Below are 25,421 nucleotides of genomic sequence, written 5' to 3'. Positions count from 1 at the left end.
CAATTCTTTGCCTTTTCTCTGGAGCCTTCTTGCCTTCCCTCTTCCTCTGGATACATTACTTTGTTGTCTTAAATCTGGTCTTTACTTTGAAAATGCTTCCTCTTCAAGCCTACCCTAAATTCAAATCAAAAGTACTTGCTAATTTGGTCCTATGGCAGCCCACATTTCCTCTAAAATAGCAAATGCTATAATACAGTTAAATTGCCTATTCATACTTCTAAGAGAAAACTCCCTACGGGCAGGAACTATGTCACACACAGAGTAGAACTTTGATAAATATCTTCAGATGAATTATTGTTTCCATTTAGCTAAGTTTTATTATTTTAACTCCTGCCACCATACCAGAAAATAATAAGAGTTTTTTTTAACAGAATACTCTAATGTTACTTTTATAGCCTCCTTTATCTACCTCTTAAAATATCATTCCAAAGTCATTTTAACTTCTCTATATCTTACTTAGCTTTAAGTACATCTATTTTTCTCAACTTCTCTAATAACAAAACATGATTTTAAAATCAACTGTACTGATTTATGTGTTCTTTTCCTTTCTCTAAGCATAGAGATAAAGATGTGACGTATAAGGATAAATCCAAATATGCAACCACTGGACAACATGTTGACTTGTGTGAATGAGCATCTCTTGACTCCCAGCATCCTGGCAGGTCAAGTGATGAGTGGTACCAGTAGGACAAGGTATACAGTAGGAAATTCATCATCCTCATTCTTGCAAAGAAAAAAGCAAGATTCTCAACAAACTTTTCTGGTCCTAAATCTTGAGAGAGATTTCTCACATGGGTCAATTTAAGGAGGGCATTACGCAATGTAGTGAGGAATATACCCAAACTGTGTGTAGAAAGAGCAGAAATTACATTTATATAGCTAATTCTTGTAGCTGCTTTTGATAAAAGTGAAAGATTTAACAATGAAGTAAAATTCAGTGAAGGTGACTGAGTGATGGTGTCTAATCTGATCAAACAAGAACATTTGATTCTCCAAAGAAGTAGATGGGTGGCAGGCACTTTGGAGACTTCTCCCTTGAGCTTGCCTTTGAGGGACTTTTGCTAAGAGCCAAATAGCAATTAGTTCAAGGTTTTGCTGTGGGACAAAAGGACTGAAGTCTTTTTATATTTAACAGATTTTTAGGATAAATGCCTAAGCTTTGAAAAACCATGTGAGTGCTCTCCCTTTTATTAAGAGAATTAAGGATTCTCCACATTATTCTAAGCAGAATGGAGAAATGCCACGTATTCAAGAAGCTACCAACAGAAAAGACAAACAAAAAAAGAAGCTTGTTTTGTTTTATTTCACACCAGAAAGCCCTTTGAACACGGTTCTTGAATAAATGCTGCATTAAAGCTTCAACTTTTCACAATATGGTAACTCAGAGAGAGATATGTTGGCAAAAACATTCTGACCAACTGATGCCAACCTTCCACCAAGCCTAGAGAAAGATCCAGCCATAATTCTAAGGAAAATGTATAAGAAATTGGTCTCACAACAGTCAAGAGGAAAGTACCTCCAATTCAATTGATGCATTATGCAACTCTATGGCTTACTTGATGTTTAGCACATAATTGTTGGAGAACATCTGACAGAAATAACAACCTTTGTTTCACCAAGACCATTTTCCTAGCTAGAAGGCAGCTTCTAGACCACACCTAAGACAACACCCATCTACTACACAATGAGGAATTTATATTGTCAGCATGTGGGAACACAGTTATCTTCTTATTCACTCTGGCAGGTACCAGTTACTGATGGTCTGCTCAGGATAGGCCACGTGTAGATAAATCACAGGATACCACGAAATTCTCTGAAAGTAGTCAGGTTTCATGAGCAAAGTACCTTGGTCATTCCACTGCAAGGATAAATGACTTCAAACTCAAATGCCACTAATTATGTTCTTGATGCCCAAATAAAATCACTTGCCCTTTAAAACACACAAAGATTTTCTGCCATTTTGTGACCATTATGAGCTGCATTTTGGAAGTAAATCAACGTATTGCAGTTTGCAAAGAATGCTTTAGTACTTAATAGATTTTATACAATATAGTTAACATTTCAACAGTGATAGAGAAGTAGAGTAAATATTAATCTCCTTAGTCAATTAATCTAAACAGAATTGTCACCCTAAAGTAAATGAGTTTTTACACAGCCGTGTTACCCTGTGTCAAGAGGAATGGCATAAACAAAATTTGCAATTATGGATTTGGCAGTGTGTCAAGCATCTGAGAAGAAGGGCCTTTTTGACCTTTTAAATGTATATATTTTTGCTAGATCCAAATTATTTTGCAGTTGATAGCAGTAGAAATATTAATCGAGGCACAGAACAATGTAGACAAAGATAGTGTCTCCAGCCCAAGAGAAAGATGGTGGATGATATGCCTAAAAACACAGGAACTGCCTCTCTTTTTTATTTGCTTGTGGCTAGGCTGTAATGGGCATTGGTATTTATGCTTCTGTCCTGCATGTAGCTGGAAGCAGAAGACTGTGATTACAAATCTAAGTTATCTGGGGTCAGTAGGAGGCAGCCGGAAAGAAACATGTGCCAAGACCTATGAAAATTAGGAGAGGGTAGATAGATAGCAGAATATATTTGTTCATTATTAAATAATATTTTAAAATTGAATTTCATGGATTATTCTGAATTTAACACATTGCACTAGTTTCCTATGATGCCAGAAATACAGCATCACAAATTTATTATCTTATACAACTTAAAGAATTTTTCCCTTAAATGGACAAAAGACATGAATAGACACTTTTCCAAAGAAGATATCCAGATGGTCAACAGACACATGAAAAAATGCTCTACATCACTCATCATCAGGGAAATACAAATCAAGACCACAATGAGATACCACCTCACACCAGTCAGAATGGCTAAAATTAACAACTCAGGCAACAACAGATGCTGGCAAGGATGCAGAGAAAGTTGCACTGCTGGTGGAAATGCAAACTGCAGCCCAAACTGCAGTAGGGAGTGCAGCCACTCCATAACAGTATGGAGGGTCCTCAAAAAATTAAAAATAGAATTACCCCATGACCCAGCAATTGCACTACTAGGTATTTATCCAAAGGATACAAGTGTGCTATTTAGAAGGGGCCCATGCACCCAATGTTTATAGCAGTGCTATCGCCAATAGCCAAAGTATGGAAAGAGCCCAAATGTCCATCGATGGATGAATGGATGAAGAATATGTGGTATATATATATACAATGGAGTATTACTTGGCAATCAAAAAGAATGAAATCTTGCCATGTGCAACAACCTGAATGGAACTAGAGTGTATTATGCTAAGTGAAATTAGTCAGTCAGGAAAAGACAAATATATGACTTCACTCATATGTGATATTTAAGATACAAAACAGATGAACATAAGGGAAAGGAAGAAAAAATAGTATAAAAACAGGGAGGGCTCAAAACATAACTCTTAAATATAGAGAACAAACTGAGGGTTGCTTGAGGGGTGGTGAGTGGGGGATGGGCTAAATGCGCAAGGGGCATTAAGGAGGACACTTATTGGGATGAGCACTGAGTGTTATATGTAGGGGATGAATCACTGGATTCTACTCCTGAAATCATTATTGCACTGTATACTAACTAACTTGGATGTAAATTAAAAAAAATAAATTGGGGCACCTGGGGGGCTCAATTGGTTAAGCGTCTGACTTCAGCTCAGGTCATGATCTCACGGTTCGTGGGTTTGAGTCCCACATCAGGCTCCATGCTGACAGCTCAGAGCCTGGAGCCTGCTTCAGATTCTGTCTCCCTCTCTCTCTCCCCCTCCCCTGCTCAACACTCTGTCTCTCTTTCTCTCTCTCAAAAATAAAGATTAGGGGCGCCTGGGTGGCGCAGTCGGTTAAGCGTCCGACTTCAGCCAGGTCACGATCTCGCGGTCCGTGAGTTCGAGCCCCGCGTCGGGCTCTGGGCTGATGGCTCAGAGCCTGGAGCCTGTTTCCAATTCTGTGTCTCCCTCTCTCTCTGACCCTCCCCATTCATGCTCTGTCTCTCTCTGTCCCAAAAATAAATAAACGTTAAAAAAAAATTAAAAAAAAAAAAAAAAGAAAAATAAAGATTAAAAAATTTAAAAAATTAATTTAAAAAAGTTACATTAAAAAAAGAATTTGTCTCTTAAAACAAAACAAATTTATTTTCTTATAATTCTGTCGACAGAAGTTCAACACTGGTCTCATTGACCTAAATAAAATCTAAGTTGTCAGCAGGGTTACACACGTTCCGGAGGCTCTAGGGAAGAATCCATTTCCTTGCCTTTTTCCAGGTTTTGGGGGCTGCCTGCATTCCTTGCTTCATGGCCACATTCTTCCATCTTCAAAGCCAGCAACACCTGGATGAATCATTTTCATGCATTCATTTCTCAGGTTGTTTCTCTTCAGCCTCCCTTTTCCATTTATATAGACCTTTGTGATTACACTGGGCCTACCTGGATGATCCAGAATCCTCTCTCCATCTCAAGGTCAGCTGGCTAGTGACCTAATTCCACCTGCAACCTTACTTCCCTTTGCCCAATCTAATACATTCACAGATTCCAGATAGTAAGATATGGACATCTTCGTGTGGGCTTAGGGGAGTCATTGTTCTGTGTGCCATACATATTATCTGTGTTAAATACACATTTCTACTACACCTCCTTACTCCTTGAAACCTTTTATTGAATCATCCCTTTTAACAGAATGTCATTTCACACCTTGCAAGGCACATCTGTTCCCATCTATACTCTCAACCCCATGAAGCCCAGGCCCAGTCATGGCAGATCACTCACTTATACAAACAGATGCCGCAATTTCAGGGCTTTGTGGTTTTTTTTGTTTGTTTTTTGTTTTTTGTTTTAATTTGCTGCAAAGTCTGTCCCTCCTTACCCTCAGAAGAAGCCCAAATATTATTGGTTCTGCACCATTTATCTGTGTCCCATTTTATTTTGCCCAAGGAACCATGATATAGTTTACTTACATTAGTATCATGTACATGTCAGTATGTGATGCCCTATGTGTAGGACTATCTCCTCCTTTACGTGGATACTGGAAGACAGAAACTGCCCACACTTCATCTTCCCCTGTCTAGCATTGACTAGTTGTCTTAACTTAAATAATTCTCTTAGTAGGAAAATACGTTCTCTGAAAAGTGACCCAATCTGTGTTTTTTGTGTTTAGGCCAGGCTCACATTGCAGAATATTATTTACCCTTGGGCCATCCTTCAAAGGCATTGTACACATTTTTATCACCCCGGGAAGACAAACTACACAATCAGATGTCCTCAGAGTTCCTCTTTCTCTACTGAAGCAGGGACTCAATAGAGTTCATTGCCGAATGAAAGAATGGCCATGAGTCTCACAGCTAACCCAGAGACTGCAGACAGCTAGGAAAACAAAGCAGAGCTAGCCAAGAAGAAGGGAGAGAATAAGAATTAACAACAACAACAACAACAAAAAGTAAAAAGGAGCTCTAGGGGCACCTGTCAGTTAAGTGTCCAACTCGGCTCAGGTCATGATCTCACAGTTCGTGGGTTCGAGCCCCACGTTGGGCTCTGTGCTGACAGCTCAGAGCTTGGAGCCTGCTTTGGTTTCTGTGTCTCCCTCTCTCTCTGCTTCTTCCCCACTCGCACTTTGTCTCTCTCTCTCTCTCAAAACTAAATAAACACTTAAAAAAAAGAGCTCTAGAAATTACAGAGTTATAAGAAAAAAAACCATATTTATGTATCTCAGTTCATGGGATATAGGGGACAATTCGTAACCAAACCAGAATGGGGACAGTGAGACAAATATTTCATCTGTCTACCAGATGGGCACGTTAATATTAACCTCTTACTCAGGAAATTCTATTGCTTTCTTATAAAAGAGGTCTTTAGCTATTTTAAGATTTTGATTCCTTACCTTTTGAGGCATGTTTGAAGGAAAGGGAAGTGAGAGTGGAAAGGATAAAACTTTAATGTTTACTTGAATGTACTGAGAAAATATTTATATTTGTCCTTAAAACGTGAAATCGGCACCAGCTATATAATTTGTGGGACTCAGTACAAAGTGAAAATCTGAATCCTTTCTTCAAAATTACTAAAAATTTCAAGATGCACTAGACCAAGCATGGGGCTCTTCTAAATGCAAAGTCTGTACAACTGCACAGATTATCTACCTGGGAAGGCTATCTTGTCCTCAGTCTTTGATTTTTAACCATAACTTCCCAGAATAACAGATTTCACTAAAGTTCAAGAATATTGCCTTATATATTTTTATCATACCGAAAGACTGAAGTTGAGCTTCATATTTATCAAATATTCATAGTTTTTTTGATTGAAATAAAATAATATTTGTTTCATCCAGCCACCCGACTATATAGAATACACACAGACTGTGAAGCCAAAATAAGTGGGCTCAGTTCCCATCTCTTGTCATCTAGTAGCCATGTGAAATTGGGAAACTGCCTAGCTTTGGTTTTGTAAAACAATAATAATTGTAGTATCTGCCACATAGGTATTAATGAGGTTAAATGGAGTAATATACATAAAGTATTAGATCAGTTCCCGGCATACAGTAAAACCTATTTAAATATTAACTATTATTTATTGCTCCTAATTATAAAAATAAGATCCAAACTTTAAACCACTTGACATCATCTCACCAATTGAAAGTTACAAAGAATGTCTCACTAAGTAGAATTCTCTCCATGGCATGAATATCATAAAGTGATACAGCTAATGAAATTACTTTTTTCTAAAACCAAGACTTGCTAAATAAAGGAAGCCCTCAGTACGAGTCCATAATTTAAACATAAACTTGGAGGCATACAATTTCACTCTTTTTCTTCCTTCATTCATTCTGTCTATATATGTTTATTGAGTGTCTCCTTTGTGAAAGATACTGTGCTAGACTTTCTCTAAGACTTAAAGCTATAGGGGTGCCTCTTGATTTTGGCTCAGGTCATGATCTCACAGTTTGTGAAATCGAGCCCCACGTCAGGCTCTGCACTGACAGCACAGAGCCTGCCTGGGATTCTCCCCCACTCATGCTCTCTCTCTCTCTCTCTGTCTCTTTCTGTCTCTCTCTCAAAATAAATAATTTTTTTGAAAAAAAAATGTAAAGCTGTAAAGCTTACGTGTAATCAGTATATAATTTAGCAGGTAAAATTCAGTTATCTGTAATACCAGGCTATATGAGCCATCATATGAGGGGCCTACTGAGTTCAAGGGCAGGAAGGAAGAAGAGTCTGACTTGATTGAGGAAGTTCATCCTGCAGGAAATGACATATGGAATGGGTCTCCATGAAGTGTGGACAGAATTTCAATAGCAAATACCAGGATGAGAGAGTACTCCAGAGGGAACAGCATGAACAAAAAAACAGAGAGCTGGGAAATATGATATTTCAAAGTTAAGGTATTTTTACTTCTTTTTATTCTGCCTTGTCCTAGACAAGACTTGAAGTATCCCACAAGGATACATAAATTAAGATAAGGTAATATGATTAACAATTATATTAAAGAACCACTTCAGGTATTTCTTGGTTGAGCTTAACTTGCTAATAGTAAGAAGCAAAGTTGGAAAAGTGAATTGGGTTTAGAGTGTTAGTAGGTTTGAAATGCCAATATAAGAAAATTTTATTTTATTCATAGGCAGTCAGGAGCCACAGAAATTGTGCAAGCTAGAATTGAGAGGATATTAACCGGGCACTTGAAAGAGCACCCAGGCAGCAGGCTTGAAGATGGGTTGAAATGAGGGGTAAAAAATATGAAGGAGAGGATTAATTGCAGGAAGGAAATCTAGACAGGGAGTGAAAACATTCCGTGGCAAGACTGTGGCAGTAGAAATGGGAAGGAAGAGAAAGATGTGAGAGATAAAAGTAGAAGCATCCAGGGGAAAAAATTCTTTTTTGAAGCAAGAACAGAAAGGAAATGTCTGTGCCAAGTAAGTAGGGTTAATTTCATTGTCATTTGTCTGTTTGCTTTCATTCAAGACACATTTCAATTCTCAGCATTGTTGCTTGTGGTTATGACCTCACCCTCTCCAACACAACTAACTGCCTTCAACTGGGTCTGGGGGACAAGAGGGAGGCAGGCAGACTCCCTCTTCATTTAGGCAGGAATGAAGGACTTTGGGGGGGAATACAGATGTGTGCATGTAATAAATCTCAGCAGAGCTGTCCCAGAGAGATTCACAGCCCGGGATTTGGACTAGAGAGATGAAAATAATTCAATTTGGCACTCTGTAGCTATAAAGAACCTTTCAACTGAGAATGCTGAATATATTCAACTTTCAATTAGCTATGCTAATCAACCGTCCGCATTGTATAAAGAGCAGATAACATAAAATAGCAAAAAAAAAAAAAATCACCTTTCTTTACCAGGTGATTTTGAAAGGTTTGTGATTACAACCGCAAATGTTTAAAGATAAGGTAAACCCAAATACACTGCAACACCTAATTTTCCCGGGGGGGCAGGGAAGGGGTGAGATGACCGGAACAGCTTGAATATATAGACTTTGAGGCATGCAAATAGTCAGATGACTACTATTTATTAATTGAATTATACATGCTTAAATTTAAATATTTTACGAAACAGTATGAATGGATAAAATGTGCCACATTTGAATTTTACGAAATAATCTTATCAAAGTTTTTACACGCTCTCTAACATTGTTGACTTCCCTATTCCCCTTTTAAGCCCTGTGCCTCAATCTTCCAGGGCACAGACTACTTCTGGCCAAGCTGTTTCAATTCATTCCAAATTCGTTCCAAACACGTGTGTTGCTCTCCCTAGAAACTTTATCTGCAGTTGCAAGCACCCATTCGCATACCATTTTATTAAAAGAAATAATAATGATAATAATCAGAAAGTATATTTTTGATGTCTCTACAAAGTAACAATTTACTTTTTGCTTTTTAAAAATAATTTTCAGAAGGCCTTTTGAACAGTGAAATCCAACACGTGAGATAATTTGTCTAAGAATAATTAAATATACGTGCCTCCTTTTTTTAAATGGATTCTGTCATGTGATATCTATAAATATACCAAAGCATTTTGAAGTTACCGCATGCTAGTGTTCTAAATAAAATAATTTGAGAGATCACCCCTTAATTATGACAGGCTTTGCAAGAATTCAAATATATGACATTTTGCTCTTTTTAGGGTGTGGCTTTTTTTAGTAGCAAAAAAAGGGTTTCTATTTGGTGGGGGATGGTAATTGAGAAATGAATGTGTCTCAGGTTTTACAAGTTTGTATTTCAAGCTAAGGAATGAAGCCAAAACATCACAACTCTCAACTCCGCTCTGTTTCTTCTAATTAACTTCTCTGTCTTCCCCCCCCCCCCCCACCCCCTTGGTTCCTCTTTACTGCTTCTCCTTCTACTGTGGAGCAGAGAAATAAATTATCCTACGTATTATACGAGGACAAGTCACCATACCAGTTACATAATTTGTGAGGCCAAATGGAAAGTGAAAACATAGAACTCTGTTAAAATATTGTTAAGAATTTCAAGACAATGACAGCAGAGCATTAAGTTTCCATGCACAGGGCCATGTTCAACTGCATGTCGCAGGCCCACAAAGCCAGCCCTGATGACTAATATCACTGCCCTGTGTCTTGAGGTAATCGCGGAGACTAGGGGAAGCAGGGAGGTTCAAGTGCACTGGCAACTTGCGAAGGTTGTGAACATGTAAAGGAGATTTCCATTCCTGAAGGATTCGTGTAACCTATCTGAAATGTCCAGTTGACGTATGCTGTATTTCTGGAATATTTCTTCCTTCGTTTGGATTCATAAACAGCAACTCGTGAGAGAGAGGAAGAGTGAGAGAGAGAGAGTAAAATTGGAATAAAACTGAGCTTAAAAGGTGGTGTTATGACACATGGCAAATTTCAAAGTTTATGGGTAATTGAAACTTTTCTGAGAGAAAAAATAAAGAATTATTATTCATTATTTGTGTAAAGTACGAGTCTAGAAAGCATTTTTTCTATGGATGCTAGCTAATCATATCTCCTGGTCAGTTATCTGTCAGGGGTCTATTTCCACAAAATCACATATTTCTCTCCAAGAGAAATGTTTATTTGATGTGAGGGGGAAAGTGCCATTAGAAAATCTAGTTATTTAAATTGTAGAGGCTCTTCACAAGTGGAACAAAAGCTATTGCTGTGACTTCAGAAAAAATGTCCTGTCCAGCTGAGGAAAAATCAGATGAACATTTCCTATTACTTGTAAAAGTAACAAGAAGACATGAATTCAGAGATGAAAGATCAAAATGGGAATTGTGAGGAGTATAGCAGACTTAATTCCTCTGATGGATTATCTTTGGAAAACTATAAATTTATACTGCTTTAAAATTTAAATTTAACCGATGACAATGGAACATATGAACCTATTCATTTTATACAATTATTTGACTAAATGTTTTTACTAAAGTCTTACAATACTCCACTGAAAAAATAAAATATATTGAAGGGAATATGTCCCTTGTTGGCATAATGGGTCAGCAGTTAGTTCATCATGAAAGACAGTGTGACCTTTTGGGGAAAGAGTTGGATTTAACCATTTGTAACTAATGGAAGGGTACGTCTGAGCTGACCGTAAAAGCAAAAGCATGAGATCTTGCGAAACTATAAACAAATTAATTGTACATTGGGTGGTACAATACTAATTTTAAAAATAATTCAGAAGTTCAAACAGACAATAAGTTGTATTAGCAAAGTGGTAAACTTCCCTTACAGCAAATGCTTTCTAAAAACCTCCTCACTTTGCAAGAGCAGTGCCGGAACATGCAAAACAATACAGCAGAGCAGAAAACAATGACAGAGGAGACAGGACTCACGAAGGGACAGGTTGCAGAGCTACTCAGATCTAACCCTGGGTCAAGAGGTGCGTCACTTTTTCTCTTTAAGTCTTATTTTCCTCATCTGACAAAGGGAGATACTAATCTCACAGGGTCATCATAGGAATTAGACATAGAGGACTGTGTCTCACAGATTCCAAATCATGGATGGCTTTCCCATTTTAACAAATTAGAAGTGAGGATGTGTCTTACAATTGAAAGTGACTTAGATTCAATAAGATGCATATGTAGAATTCCTGGCACTTGGAGGTACTCACTAGCTATAAATAACCTTGATTAGCTTTGTGTTAACCCTGTGCATCCTCGATTTCAGTAATCTCATGCACTTCCAATGGATCACCTACATGATGAAGGTATTCAAATTTATCAACGTCAGACTCCACTCCTAACCTGAATTTGACCATAGAACATAAGCGTCCCCAGCCAGGTGACCAAGGGGAATCTGCTTAATCCTCCTGCATGCTGGTTATCTAATATGTAAAGTGATGAGAACACCTTCTCCATAGGGTCCTTGAAATGATGATCTGAGACGAGTTATGTGGTAACATACCTAGCAGAGTGCTGAAAAATGAGTGGGAACATAGGGGAGGAAATGTATGCTCTTTGGAAACCAACAGGCTCACTTTCAAAACCAAGCAGTCCATCCATTCAATAGATTAGTAAATTTGGTTGTTATTTACTTTCTCTTTCTGAACCTCTCAGTTTTATTCCCTCATTTGTAGAATGTGAATGCTAATAAAATCAACACAAATTCATTTATTTTTTTCACAAATTCATTTGTGAAATGTATTAATTAAAATATTCATTATATATATTAGATTTAGTCCCTTATTTTAAATGTATATATGCTTATGTGAAATATGTATTACATATTACATACAGCATATTTCATGTCATATAGTATGTTATATATCATATACATATACATATACCATATATAATGTGTGTGTGGGGGGGTGTGTGTGTGTGGGTGTGTTATTGAGCACCTGTCACACCCCAGGGATTCTTCTATGCCTTGGAGATTTAGATATAATGTATGTCAAGTTCTTGGTTTATAACCATCTTGTGCCTGTCTCCCTCTGCCTTCATTTCCTCATCAGTGAAGAGAACAATATTACCTACATCAAAGGATTGTTCTAATGAGCTAATATGTGTAAGTGCTTAGAAGAGTGGCCAGCAGAGAATACGGTTTAGCAATTATCATTATTATTAATTCTCATGCTGCATTATGTAATGGTTAGGGCTCTGGAAAACAACTGGTTGGTTAAAATTTCAGGTCGACCATATACCAGCTGTGTGACTTTGGATTATTACTTAACCTCTCTGGGCTTCTGCTTTATTACCCATAAAATAGAGATAATAATACCACCTTATGGTGGTTATGAAGATTAAATATTGTATTTGTGTAGCACTTAGTGCCTGGCATATCATAAGCTCTATATAGGTATTTGTCAACTCATATTAATAAATAAAATTGTGCTTCTATTCGTATGAAGTTCTGAAAAATGTATCCACTGTGATGAAAATTAGATCAGCTATTTTCTACGATCGGTGATGGGAGTGGATTTATTACAAAGAGGAAGAAAGGAAATCTTTATCATGATTGGGATGGTGGTTACATGGGTATTTGTTAAAACTCATCAAAGTGTATACTTAGAAATGGGTGCATTTTATTACATATGTATTCTACTTCAATAAAGTTGTAAAAAATTGACCAAAAATGCAACATAGGTTAAAATTGAACAGATCAGGGAAAAAAGAACACGGTGTTATATAAGATCTATAAGGTGGCCATATTTTGGATGAGGTCATCCAGTGTGTGGTTAAGAGCAATGACTCTGAAATCTGATGGACCAGAGTATAGACTAGTAAGTAAGTCGATAAGTAAGACGATACTTATTAGGTATGTGATAAAAGAATAAACATTGCTCCTATGTAATAGATGAGACAAGTGAAAAATGTGCCCTTGGGCTTATCACATCAGTTGTCTGAACACTATTCTCCTTTGTGAGTTATGGGATTGGAGTCCTTCCTGAGGCCCTTCGCTTCTAAAATTCTTCAGGCCTATGACTTAGAAATACCGTGATAATTAGTCAAAGATAGAACTAGAAATACTTTCTTTTCTTCCCTTCCTCTCTTTCCCTCCTTTCTAAAACCTTTAATCTTCAGGGTCAGTACAAATCGGAGGCTATTTACATGAAGAGAAGAAGGAGTAGTTTTTCTTTGAATCATCACTTGGAGAACCTATAGAGTTAAAGCTTTATTTGTAAATTGGTAATTTTTTAGTTATTTCTTAAAACTGCTATTGTCTGTGAATATGATGTCTGATTCACTGAGGTTTAATTTGCTTTGGGGGTCTTAAAAAAATAAACTGCACAGCAGTACCATTAGATTCTTCAAATTCCATTTGATGTAGCACTCATTATCAAAAGGTTAATGCCAGAAATAAAGCTAGCCTCACATGCCATTACTACATGTTTGAGTGATGGGAGGTGAGCTAGTGCTTATACCAAAGACAACTTATTTCTGTTTGAAAAATGTCAGAAGCACACTGCTCAAATAATTAGAAGCTATTTAATAACAGCTTTTTTGGCTATCACACATTTAATTTATATTTACACACACAAAAGTAAGATTTTTGAAAATCTGTGATTGGTGTATATAATGAAGTTGATTTTTTTTAAATGCATATAGTTGTTTTCTGCTACTTTTTGCACAATAGCTTTTGTTCACCCTTATTTGCAGATTAGCTCTTTAGAATTGTGTAATACAGGTTTTTGCACAGATATTTAAGACAATTATGAAAAATATGTCCCTTGGTATGTCATTATAACTATGTCTTACTACTGTGCAATATAAATGAGAAATTTTAGGAGAGTCTAGCTTTGTACATAAGACCATAAATACATAGTAAGCGCTCTTTTTTTTCCGTAATAGTTCCAATTACTTCATTAATATTTGTTTAGATGCAGCAAGCAGAGAATATACTTTGTAACATCTGTTTGTTGAACGGGTTTTCACTGAATCACAATTGGCCGCTAATAGCTACAACAAAGAAAATTATGAGAAGATTGTTTCTAAAGCACAAATGCTTTTTGGCTGTTGTTTTCCAACGGCGAATATGCTTTTAGGAAAAAAAAGGAATAAACATTAAAGAGAGAAGCACTGTAGTCTCCCTGGCTGTGTATGTTACATATTCTGTGAATGGGGGCATCATTTTGTTACTGGATAACTACACAACTGCTTACGTGATCGATAAAGAACATTATCTTAAATCATAGCATGAATTCCCAATATCATACATAAAATCAATAAAACACACAAAGAACAGGACTGAAATTTTCCACTAAAACATTGCCTGCTGCTTTGGAAAATAATATTTAGTAGGTTGGATTTTTTGTTGTTGTTTTACTAATTATGAGCTCAGTGGCAGTTTATTCTGCAGTAAATCTGCTGGTGTGAGATTAAACCTGTTATTGAACAGAGTTTTGAATCTACTGCAAGGCACTCATCACTGCTGGAGAGTGAACATTGCTGTTATCTCATTTAAAAGTTGGCCAGCAAAGCAGCCCATTTGTTTAAAATGCAATTAAGCTGGTGTCTTGAAGAGAAATTAGCAAGGAGTACTTCATTTTGGAGGCATAAGAGGTCTGTTCGTAGACACATTAATCCTGCGATTTGGGACATCATTGCAATTTGGGACTCTGTTCCGAATGGCTGTTCGGAACACACAAGCACAAAAAGGGAAAGCTGGGTGGGGAGAAGGGTCAGCTCTGCTCTTGATCAAAAGGAATCACGTACAAGTGTTCACATCCTAAACCCCCAGCCCAGCCTTACATTTTCTGTGCGCCAGTTGAAGAAATTAGGAAAGCAAGTCTAATGAATGTTGCTGCTGAACTGAATGAAAAAGGTCAGCCATTTTTCACATAAATGTATGTATGATAAACCTGTTTTTAGAAGAGATATATAGTAATTTCACTGCTGGATAATTGTTTTAAAAATGCTTAGTTTTGAGTCTGTTTTAATTTCACGTTGCAATGGTTACTACAAAACAATGGATGAATATTTGTCATGAAATTTCCCAGAGAATCAGTTACATGAAGCAGAAAACTTTTTTTTCGAACCAGCACACTTTCAGATTTCTTTTGTGAATGTTATTTCTAATTCTAGAAAAAAATAATGTTTTTGATGCTATTACCAAATATAGCATTTTGCAAAAACAAAGATTTTAGTTTGCAAAAAGCAAACACAATGTTTGCTCACAATGTTTTACTTATTTCTTCAGGTAGTAACAGTAATAAACTATAGCATGAGATTAAAAAATAAAGCAGAGATTTGAGGTAATTACTTAAATGACTCAAACAAAAAAACAATCTAAATTATGGTAGTCGTTCACAGTAATAACAGATTTTTGTGGTGTCTGTAATATCAGGTGTTTATTATCCTCGTTTCTGTATGACTTTTCCTAGAGTGACTGACAAGTAGGATATTTGTGTGCTATAAAAATTAAACGGGTGCCTAGTCTCCCAGCCACCCATCTTTATTTTGGTCCATATTCCCAAAGGTAGTGGGAATAAGCAGCTCATTTTAATGTTTCAATCAATCCTGTGCGCTGAAGTAGCATATGCAGTGAAATTTCAGCTTTGCGAAGCTCTTCGTCGACTCAGAGAGAGAGAGAGAGAGAGAGAGAGAGAGAGAGAGTTGCAGATTAACTCTGTAAGAGCCAGTGTTGTTTTTAAAATCAATTTTGCCACATACCATTCAAAAATACATCTTGAACTTCCCCATTACCTTCAACAGAATTCACCAACTCACTTTCACCGCTTCTTGGAAATCAGGATGGTCGTTATAAATAACAGTTGTAGGGCTGCACTGAAACCCAGCAGAAACAGCTTGTTTTATTGGGGCGCTAGGTTGAAGTGCCTCAGGCAAATTTAATAAAACCCTATTCAAGATGCCGACGTCGTAACAGCCTCTGCAATATTTTATTCAAATTATCGGCTAACCTGTCTAAGCTCCTTGAAGGCAGGAGTGGGCTGTGTTCGTCTTTGTCAGCCCAGCACTAACCACATCTCCTGGATCATTTCGAACATAATAAATAACTGATTTTTTTTCTGACTTTAAAAACGTGGGTCGCTGTTCATTTTTCGTTTCCAATTCTAATTAATGACAACCATCATCTCTGATCTTCTCCAAAGTGTTTGCTATTTTATTTCCTCCTTTGTTGTTATTATTTTGATTGTTGCTGTCTTTTGACCTCATCCAAAATGCCAACCTTTCGGGGCATCACCAGCCTCTGGAAGACTTCTTGTTCACCCTGCTGCCCACAAGCAAATAGGAAATCATCTCTCTTTTCTCTTCTCAGCTTGCACCTTGTTGGGATAGAAACTGGAGTTGTGCTTCTCCATGAGAGTTTTTCTTTCTTAATTTAAGCTACATTTAACTCTCAATCAAGCCTAAACTTTCTGCAATATTTGAAATGCATTTTTTTTTATTTCTTAATTTTTATTTCTTTGTGTGTTTGGACTTGTTCTACTTTTCTGTGTTTTTTTTTTTTTTGTAATTTTATATTTTTTAACAGCTATTAAGTTAACAGCCAGGAGAATTTATGTCTTGTAAATATCCTTTCCTTATTTTTTGCATATTTTCTATTAGGACCTTCATGTTTTTCTTAATTGTTCATGACGTTTATGTATTAAGAATTTAAAATTAAGGATATAAACTCTGCATGTCATAGTTTTAGAAAATATTTTGTTCAGTTGTTTTTATTCCCATTTAATTCAGTTTGGATTTAGGAATTCAAGTTTCAAGTTCTGGTATAGTTATATCTATATATCTTTCCCTTTGCTATTTCCTTGCACATTAAGAAATCAGAAAAAATATTCTCAAATACTACCTTCTAGTTCTTCATGGTTGGAATTTTTATATTAACTCTTTGTTCCACTTGGAACATATTTTCATAAATGGCTTGAGAAGCTGAATGGATTTTTATCCACATAACCAACCAATTGCCCCAACTCTGTTTATTGAATAATCTTCTCCTCTCCCCACAGATTTGTTATGCCTCCTTTATGGTCTGTTACTGGGCTACTTGCCAGTCACCTAGGAACCATATTTTTAAAAAGATGGGATTGTGATTATGAGATGCAGAAAAAATAAAAATGCACGCGCCTAAGCCTTAGAATATCTAGAGTTTTCCGTGAGATACTGCCCTGCCTCAAACATTCCATATAGCTTTCTGCATGGTTTTATCAGCCTCTCCTCAGCTGCATGCTTCATACAACAAAGCTCTGCTACTCTGTGCAATAATGCTTCATTAGGAGAGAAAGTTAGTGAACAATCAAGAAATGGGAAGTATGTTGAAAAAAAATCTATAAGTAACAAGGCAGGTGGCTAGCCCATACTTACACTTCGGGAATGTTTGTTATCAAAAATATAACTGCTTGCATTCCACAAAGAGGGAAAATATATCTGCAATACATTTATCTGACAAAGACTCGTATCTCCAAATCAATGAGATAAAAATAGACAACTTAGTAGAAAAATGGGAAAAGATTTGAATGTACACTTCAATAAAGAAGATATACAAGTGGCTAATGAGTATATGACAAGGCTCTCAATCTCACTAGTCATTAGAGAAATGCATATTAAGACATCAATGAGATACACTATCTCCATCAGAAATGGCTAAAAATAAAATGAATACCAAGTATATTTTTGGTGAGGATATTAAGAAACTGCAATTCTTGTATCCAGCTGGGGAATGGAAATTAGTATAACCACTTAGATAACTGTATGGTAATATCTACTAAAGCTGAACAAAAGCATATCCTATGACCCAGAAATTATACTACTAGGTATACATCCACAATAAATGTATTTTCATGATCTCCAAAAGACAGGTACTAGAATATTCACAGCTCCTCATAATAGCCTCACACTGGAAACAGCCCAAATGTCCATCAACAGTGGAATGATAAATATATGACAATATATTCAGAGAACAGGATACTATATAGCAATGTTTCTGAAAACTAGTGTGTATCAGAATCATATGGAGGGTTTGTTAACATACAGAGGGCTGTGCTGCACCCCAGTTTTCGGTTCAGGAGGTGAAGGCTCAAGAATTTGCTTAGACGGGTGCCTGGGTGGCTCAGTAGGTTAAGTATCCGACCTTGGCTCAGGTCATGATCTTGAAGTTTGTGGGTTCGAGCCCCATGTCGGGCTCTGTGCTGACCGCTCAGAGCCCGGAGCCTGCTTCAGATTCTGTGTCTCCCTCTCTCTCTGCCCCTACCCCGCTTGCCCTCTGTCTCTCTCTCTCTCAAAAATAAATAAACATTGAAAAACAGAAAAGAATTTTTGCTCAGAAATGTGCATTTCTAACAAGTTCCTATGATGCTGATACTAATGATCTGGGGGCACATTTAGAGAATCACTGTGACCAGTAATGAGAATGAACCCTCTACAGCTACCACAACAATATGTATGGGTCTCACAAATTTGGTGTTAAACACCGGGAGTCAGGGGAAAACAGGCAAAACAAATGGTGTTACAAGTGAGGACAGTGGTTACCTTTGGAGGGGTCAGAGGATGGGTGTTGATGTTTTTCTTGTTCTAGATGCTTAATAAATAGACAAATAGATCTCCACACACCTCTACGTGTGTATGTCTATAGGTCAATAAAAACCATAATTGAAATATAAAAATCCAAATACAACACACCTATCTTCCGGATTAAGTCAAACAATCGTGATATTGATGAATTCTAGCCCACAGTATGTGCCCATGTAATTAAATGTCAGATATTTAAATCTCAACCAAGGATTGTCAACTATTAAAGAAAATGTACCAAGCACTGCCCCAGAGCCTGCCTGCTTCCAGTCCTAGTCTGCTTTGGTGCAAAGCTTCCTGAGGGTCCCTTACCTAGGGGCTCCCTGAAGAGGTGCAGTCTCCACTCTCTGACTCTCAAGTAGCTTACCTCCTGGTTTTCTGGGCCACTGTCAGCCAGTTTCTTTAGCAGCTTTTAAAAGGGAAGGAGGAACTGAGAGAAGGAAAGAACAAAGCAAGTAAATGAAGAAAAAAGGAAATATTCCAGGAGTGAGGAGAAAGAAAAATGCCTTCCAGCTGAGGCAGGAAGACAGAGAGACCCTTCATAAGGAATAAGCGAACACAGAGCTCAATCTTGAGAAGACAGAAGGGACATTTTATTGCTCACGATGCTTTTTTCTTCACGGGTATGCCTTCATATCGCCCCAAACAAGACTCTGAAGACAGTAAAAAGGCTCCTAGGAGTTTATTACCCTTTATACTTTGCTGCTGCTATTGTTTTCCTCTCAGGGTCATTCCTCCTCAAAGCCAGGTTAACAAGACAAAAGTAGATCTTTTACAAGGTTAAAGTTGCTTTCACTGGAAAAAAGAAAACCTTCCATAAAGACCCTAAATTCTCTCCATCCACTTTCCCCCAGTGCTCAGTGTTTTTCACTGGCCTGAAGGTTAACCGCCTCCAGCTCCTGAGAGCTCACGTCATTTCCCCTCACCCTCAGCCTCAGATGTGCCCCTTTCATTTGTTTTTTTCCCAAAGATGGCTTTATCAGACATGGCAGGTACAATAGGCTGACTTATCTAGATGTTGACATGTTAATGTTTTATCCCAAAACATTGGGATAAAGTTAAAAATATAAGGAGAAAATGGGGGGGGGCAAAGTATGTACCATGGCTGCCTCCCTTTTCTGTTCATTTTTTTTTGGCATTTATGTGTAAGCTAGTGGTGTTGTTTATAAGCATTTTATGCAGGGACATTGGCTCTATCACTACCAAAATGTGCTATTCTCTTAACTACTAAGGGGAGGGCGTAGAGGAAAAGTATAGAGGAAATACTCATTGCAGGTGTGTATTTTACATGCCAATGCTTGGAAATCCAGAGACCAGCCCTACCAATAACAGGTGTAAAACTATGAGTGCAGAGCTATAAATTATTCAGCAAACCGATCTGCAGTGTTGTACTATGGGGGTGTAGCGGGTGTGTGGGGGTAGGCAAAGTTCAAAAAAATAAGTAAAGGAAAGCCAAGATCTCTTCCCTCAATCTGTGTACTGCAGAACAGCAAGCAATTAAGAAAACAAAAGAACAAGAGTCCCAAGATTAAGGGAGAAGAAATAGAAATATATGAGAGATAAAAGTGTATCTATATTGAAAAAGGCACTCAACTCAAAAAGCTTGAGATCCCAAAGCTGCTGACTGGTTCAAATCAGCTTTATTTAAAAATGACATTCTCCTATCTGTGAAGTAATCTCTGAAAACCTCTTCTATGATCTGTCTTTGTATTTTTCAGAGCCATTTCTTTCATATTTTTTCCTCTAATTCTTCAAGTATATTGCCAAAATTTTCAGAACTAGGGCATATTCTCTATCACTTATTTATTGTTAGAATCTTACTTCATCCGCCTCCTTCCCCCAAAGAAAACAACTATATGGATTATAAAGAGATGTGTAGAAAACTAAAACAAAAATTGCTAAGCAAGAATAATGGGGCAGAGGAAAATTAAGAGAAGGAAAGTAATAAAGAGTCAGGGGTAAAGTTAGTGACTGAAATGCCATCCAGTGTTAGACTTAGGGAAAAGTGGGCTGAAAATTTGGACAGTGCTTCCTAAGAGTCTGTTCAAAATGGGAAACGCAATCTGCCCATCACACGTCAGCTGTGTGTTCTTTTCAAAACATGAGTTTAATCATGTCAAACTTTTTCAACATGCTTAAAATTTTCAATGACTTCCTGGGGCACCTGGGTGGCTTAGTTGGTTGGGCATTGGACTTTGGCTCGGGTCATGGTCTCAGGGTTCATGAGTTCGAGACGCACATTGGGCTCTGTGCTAACAACTCAGAGCCTGGATCCTGCTTCAGATTCTGTCTCCCTCACTCTCTGCCCCTCCCCTGTTTGCACTCTGTATCTCTCTCTCTCAAAAATAAAACATTAATTTTTTTTTTAATTTTTCAATGACTTTCCATCTCCACTTGTATTTCTTCTGTGACCTCACAAAGGGGTCAAGTCCCTTATACTATTAGCCCTGACAATACAGTGCTACTCTTCAAAGCACACATCATAGCTCCATCTCAACAGTTTTTAATAGGCTAGTAGAGTTTATGCATCTCTCACTTATTAAACTCTAAGTTCCATGAGATTAGGAACTGTGTCTCCTTGTGTTCATCAGCGTGTGCCTCATATCTGTCACAGTGTCTGGCATGTAGTAAAAATTCAGTTAGCGTTTATTTAAAAAAAAAAGAGCAAGGGAGAGGCAAGCTTTTTTTCATACTGAAAGCTGATAAAAATGTCCTTTTATAGATTCTCATAAAAGAAAGTGTGTGATATGGGAAACACTGCCCTCAACAACCTCATTAAAAGTAAGTGTAGGATGAGAATATTTACTCATAAACATTCTTCAATGCCAAACCACATGATACCAAGTCATAGTTTCATATAGCAGTTCAATAACAATCCAAAATGATGCAAGGATGAAATTAGAACAGATTAAAAAAAGGCTTCATATTCCTCAGCTCATTCATCACAGATACCTTTTACAATCAGCCATAAATCTAGAGCATCAGGAAGAACAAATACTTGGGGGCACCTGAGGGGCTCAGTTGGTTGAGCGTCCAACTTCCGCTCAGGTCATGATCTCGTGGCTCATGAGTTCAAGCCCTACATTGGGCTCACTGCTGTCAGCCTGTCAGTGCAGAGCCTGCTTCAGATCCTCTGTCCCCGTCTCTCTGCCCCTCCTCCACTTGCACTTTCTCAAAAATAAATACAAATTTAAAAAAAAAAGAACAAATACTTGGGAGTGTAGATATTTTTAAATTAACCGACAGCAGAGCCATACCTATAAGAATCAGTCCAGCTAAGGTAAGCTTGACATTTGCTTTTGAAAACTTAGGAGCCCAATCAAGACAGGCTGAATACAGTTATACAATTGGAGATATATATATATATATACAATTGGATATATATATATAGTTGGATATATATATATATATATATACAATTGGATATATATAGTTGCATATATATATATATATATATATAGTTGGATAAATGTATATATATAGTTAGTGGTAGGTATTTGCCATGTGATCATTGCATGATTAAAATTCTCCTCACTCCTCCAATGATCTTTTCTTTATCAACCTCTTCTTGAGGGAACCTATAGTTCTTGAATAAACTTAAGAGATTTTGTTGGTTTCTGTGAAAAGGTCTTTGCACATTCATTTCTAAAAATAATGTCAGTTAAAATGCTTCAAGATTTATTTCCTGAAAATTAAAAGGCATAAGCTTTCATCAGTCTTCCATGGTGATACAGATCTAAAACCACTGGCAATCAACAAAACTAAGTATAAAAATAAATTTATGAGATTAGATATGAATCAGAAGAGTTGATGTTGGAATGAATATAAAGAGTTGCCAAAAAAGCTTTCTCTCAACTGGAAATGAAAACATTGAGAGTCTTGGGGCAACTGGGTGGCTTCATCGGTTAAGCATCTAACTTTGGCTCAGGTCATGATCTCACAGTTCATGGGTTCGAGCCCCGTGTCAGGCTGTGTGCTGACAGCTTGGAGCCTGGAGCTTGCTTTGGATTGTGTCTCCCTCCCTCTCTCTCCCTCTCTCTCTCTCTCTCCACCTCCCCTGCTTGTGCTCTGTCTCTCTCTCTCTCTCAAAAATAAATAAACAAACAAAATTACAAAAAGAAAACTGAGGGTCTTCCACAGACCACGGATGCTGAGCAAACTAAAATCTTCAGGAAATATATGGGAGGTAAAACAGTTTCTATTTTTTCAATTAGCTGGAAGTAGAGAAGGAAGAGTAGCAAAGTCACAGAGCAAGAATCATTTTACTGTTATACTGATAGGTGGTGAATTATGGTGGTAATAATTTGTATTTGTTTTTCTGATTTATATTGTTCCTCTTCCAAAGAATGTTAGCATATGGAGGACAAAAGAGTGTGGAGGTGAGAGGTGGGGCCAGGACTATCCTGTAAATTTGATTACTCTCTAAGAAAGAGCACATGGAAGTGTATACACAATAAGAATTTCCTGATTATGGCAATGGGGAAATGTTTAGGCTTTGACACGGCATTTCTGCTAGCCTAGTGTTTACGAAAGGCAAGCCCAAGTTCTGAGCCCTTGATCCTGGCTGAATCCTTACCTGACATGGGCTGCAATGCCCACCAGGTTTCAGGCAAGTCACTGTGAACACTTTAGATGTCAATGGAGGACGTGGGGAGTGTCTGCTCGCATGTCATCCATACCCTTCACACAGTTTACCAGGTTTAGTAGAAAACTGAAATGAATGGTATTTTACACAATTCCAGTCACTATTACACTTGTCTTTGAAGCCATACCAGATATCATGGTCTGGCTACTGCAGGGGGATCTAGACTCAGAGGCACTCACATGAACTTCCAGATTTTTAGCTTCTGAGAATCTCAATCCGACACTTGGAAGACTATTAATTCTCTGAAAATAAAGACTACAATTTGCTAGTTTCTGAGAGTGTCTGTGACTAGAAATTTTCTCAAACTGCAGCGGCAAACTAGCAGGATAGCAGGTGCAAGGGTGGCAGCATCGAACACTAAAGGCTGAAGCTCTGGTTGCTGAGCTGAGGTGTCCTCATGACTGAGTGTGGCACTGAGAAAGTGGGTGCCACTATTGGTGTCATCTCCGTTCAAACTGCCCATGGGGGCACAGGGAGGGAGCCATGCACCATGTGACCAGGCTGGAATGAAAAATTCTCCATTCTTTGACAGCACCATGATTCTGGGAATTTTGTACAATCCCGTGGAAGGAGCAGGAAATCCTAGCATGAGTGATTTTAGGATTCTCGAGAATACTGATAACTCAGATTTTTCTTGTCCTCCGGTGTTGCAGATATCTGCCTCACAAGGGAAGCCCCAGGGATCCAAGGCATTTTTTGAGACTGGAAAAACGCAGCCCAAGTGTTTTCTTAGCAGGGCAATTAGAGCTAGAATTAGTCTGGTTTATGACAATATCAGAAGAGAGTTAGATGATGTATCCAGGCCAAATGACAGCACATTAGGTGAAACAAAGAAAAGAAAAATCGAAATGAAATTTAGCAGTAATTAATACAGTAGTTTAATTATACTGTGGTGTTTCTATTTTCAACTATTTATTAAACTGAGGTTACAACTAGAATATACAGTTCTTCCTCAATTTACAAAGAGGTTATGTCCCAATAAACCCATCATAAGTTGAAAACACTTTGAGTGGAAAATGCATGTAATACGCCTACCCTTCCGAACATCACAGCTTAGCCTAGCCCACCTCAAATGTGCTCAGAACACTTAACATTAACCTGCAGTGGGGCAACATCATCTCACACAAAGATATATATTTTATCATCAAGTCTCAAATACCTCATGTAATTTGTTGAACGCTGTACTGAAAGTAGCAAACAGAAAAACTGTATGGGCACAGAATGGTCATCAGGTATCCCATGTTCAGGCACACGGTTGGCAGAGACCTGCATGCAACTGGCTGCCACCGCCCAGAAAGACAGCATCACACCACATATCGCTAGCTTGGGAAGAGATCAAAATGCAAAATTCGAAGTATGATTTCTACTGAGTGCATATCGCTGTCGCACCTTAAGGTAAAAAAATCTCAAGTCAAACCATCGTTAAGTCAGGGACCATCTGTACGTTATGACATTTTAATAAAGTATAACTCCCTGACTTAAAAATCTTTCATTATTTCCCATTACTTTAGGATAAAGAAAAAGAGCTTCCTTCCTAAGTGGTCTCCTTGCCATGTCCCTTCCCTGTCCTCCACCCCCTATCATCTCGTTCAGCACAAAAGCCAGAATGAACTGTTTCAGTGGGAATTAAATCATGGCACTCCTCTGCTCAGAACGTGCTAAAAGTTTCTTATTTCTTTTTAAAGAGTCTTAATAGTGGCCTAGGAGGTTCTACAAAATTGTACCCCACACACACACTCTCTCTGATCTCGTCTCCTACTACTCCCCTCTTAATTACTTGGATTGTACTGGCCACCTTGCTGTTCTTTGAGCATTGCAATTATGATCTCACCCCCGGGCCTTTGCATTTGCTCTACCCTTTGCCTGATTTGCCTATAGGTATCCCCCTGATTTTCTTTCTCAAATTTACTTGGGTCTCTGCTCAAAACCACCTTGTAAGTAAGGTTATGTCTTAGTATGCTATATATATGGTAACTGGACTTCAACCTGCTTTCCTTGTCCATTTCATTATTCTCCAGAATATTAAGAATAGTAACTTCTGACATACAAGAAAAATACTTATTGTCTGCCCCCTTCCCAAGGATATTGTTCCCTGTTGAATGGAGAATACATGGAACAATTAGTTGCAGGTTTATTAGCAGACCTTCAATTGGTATTTGCTAAAAGAATAAATAAAATTCACAATAGAAGCTACCATGTTGTGCAGGCACAGATTGCTGTCTAAACCTTTATTCTCACCTCACAGTTCTCAATTTCAGCTATTCTGACTTCCTTCAAGTTCTTGAAACACACCATTCTCTTTTTGATCTCAAGATTTCTGTCCATACTTTTCTCTA

Source organism: Prionailurus viverrinus, chromosome C1 (assembly GCF_022837055.1).
Source record: "Prionailurus viverrinus isolate Anna chromosome C1, UM_Priviv_1.0, whole genome shotgun sequence".
Taxonomy (NCBI): Eukaryota; Metazoa; Chordata; class Mammalia; order Carnivora; family Felidae; genus Prionailurus; species Prionailurus viverrinus.
The sequence above is the reverse complement of the archived record's forward strand: the minus strand, read 5'-3'. Positions refer to the sequence as shown.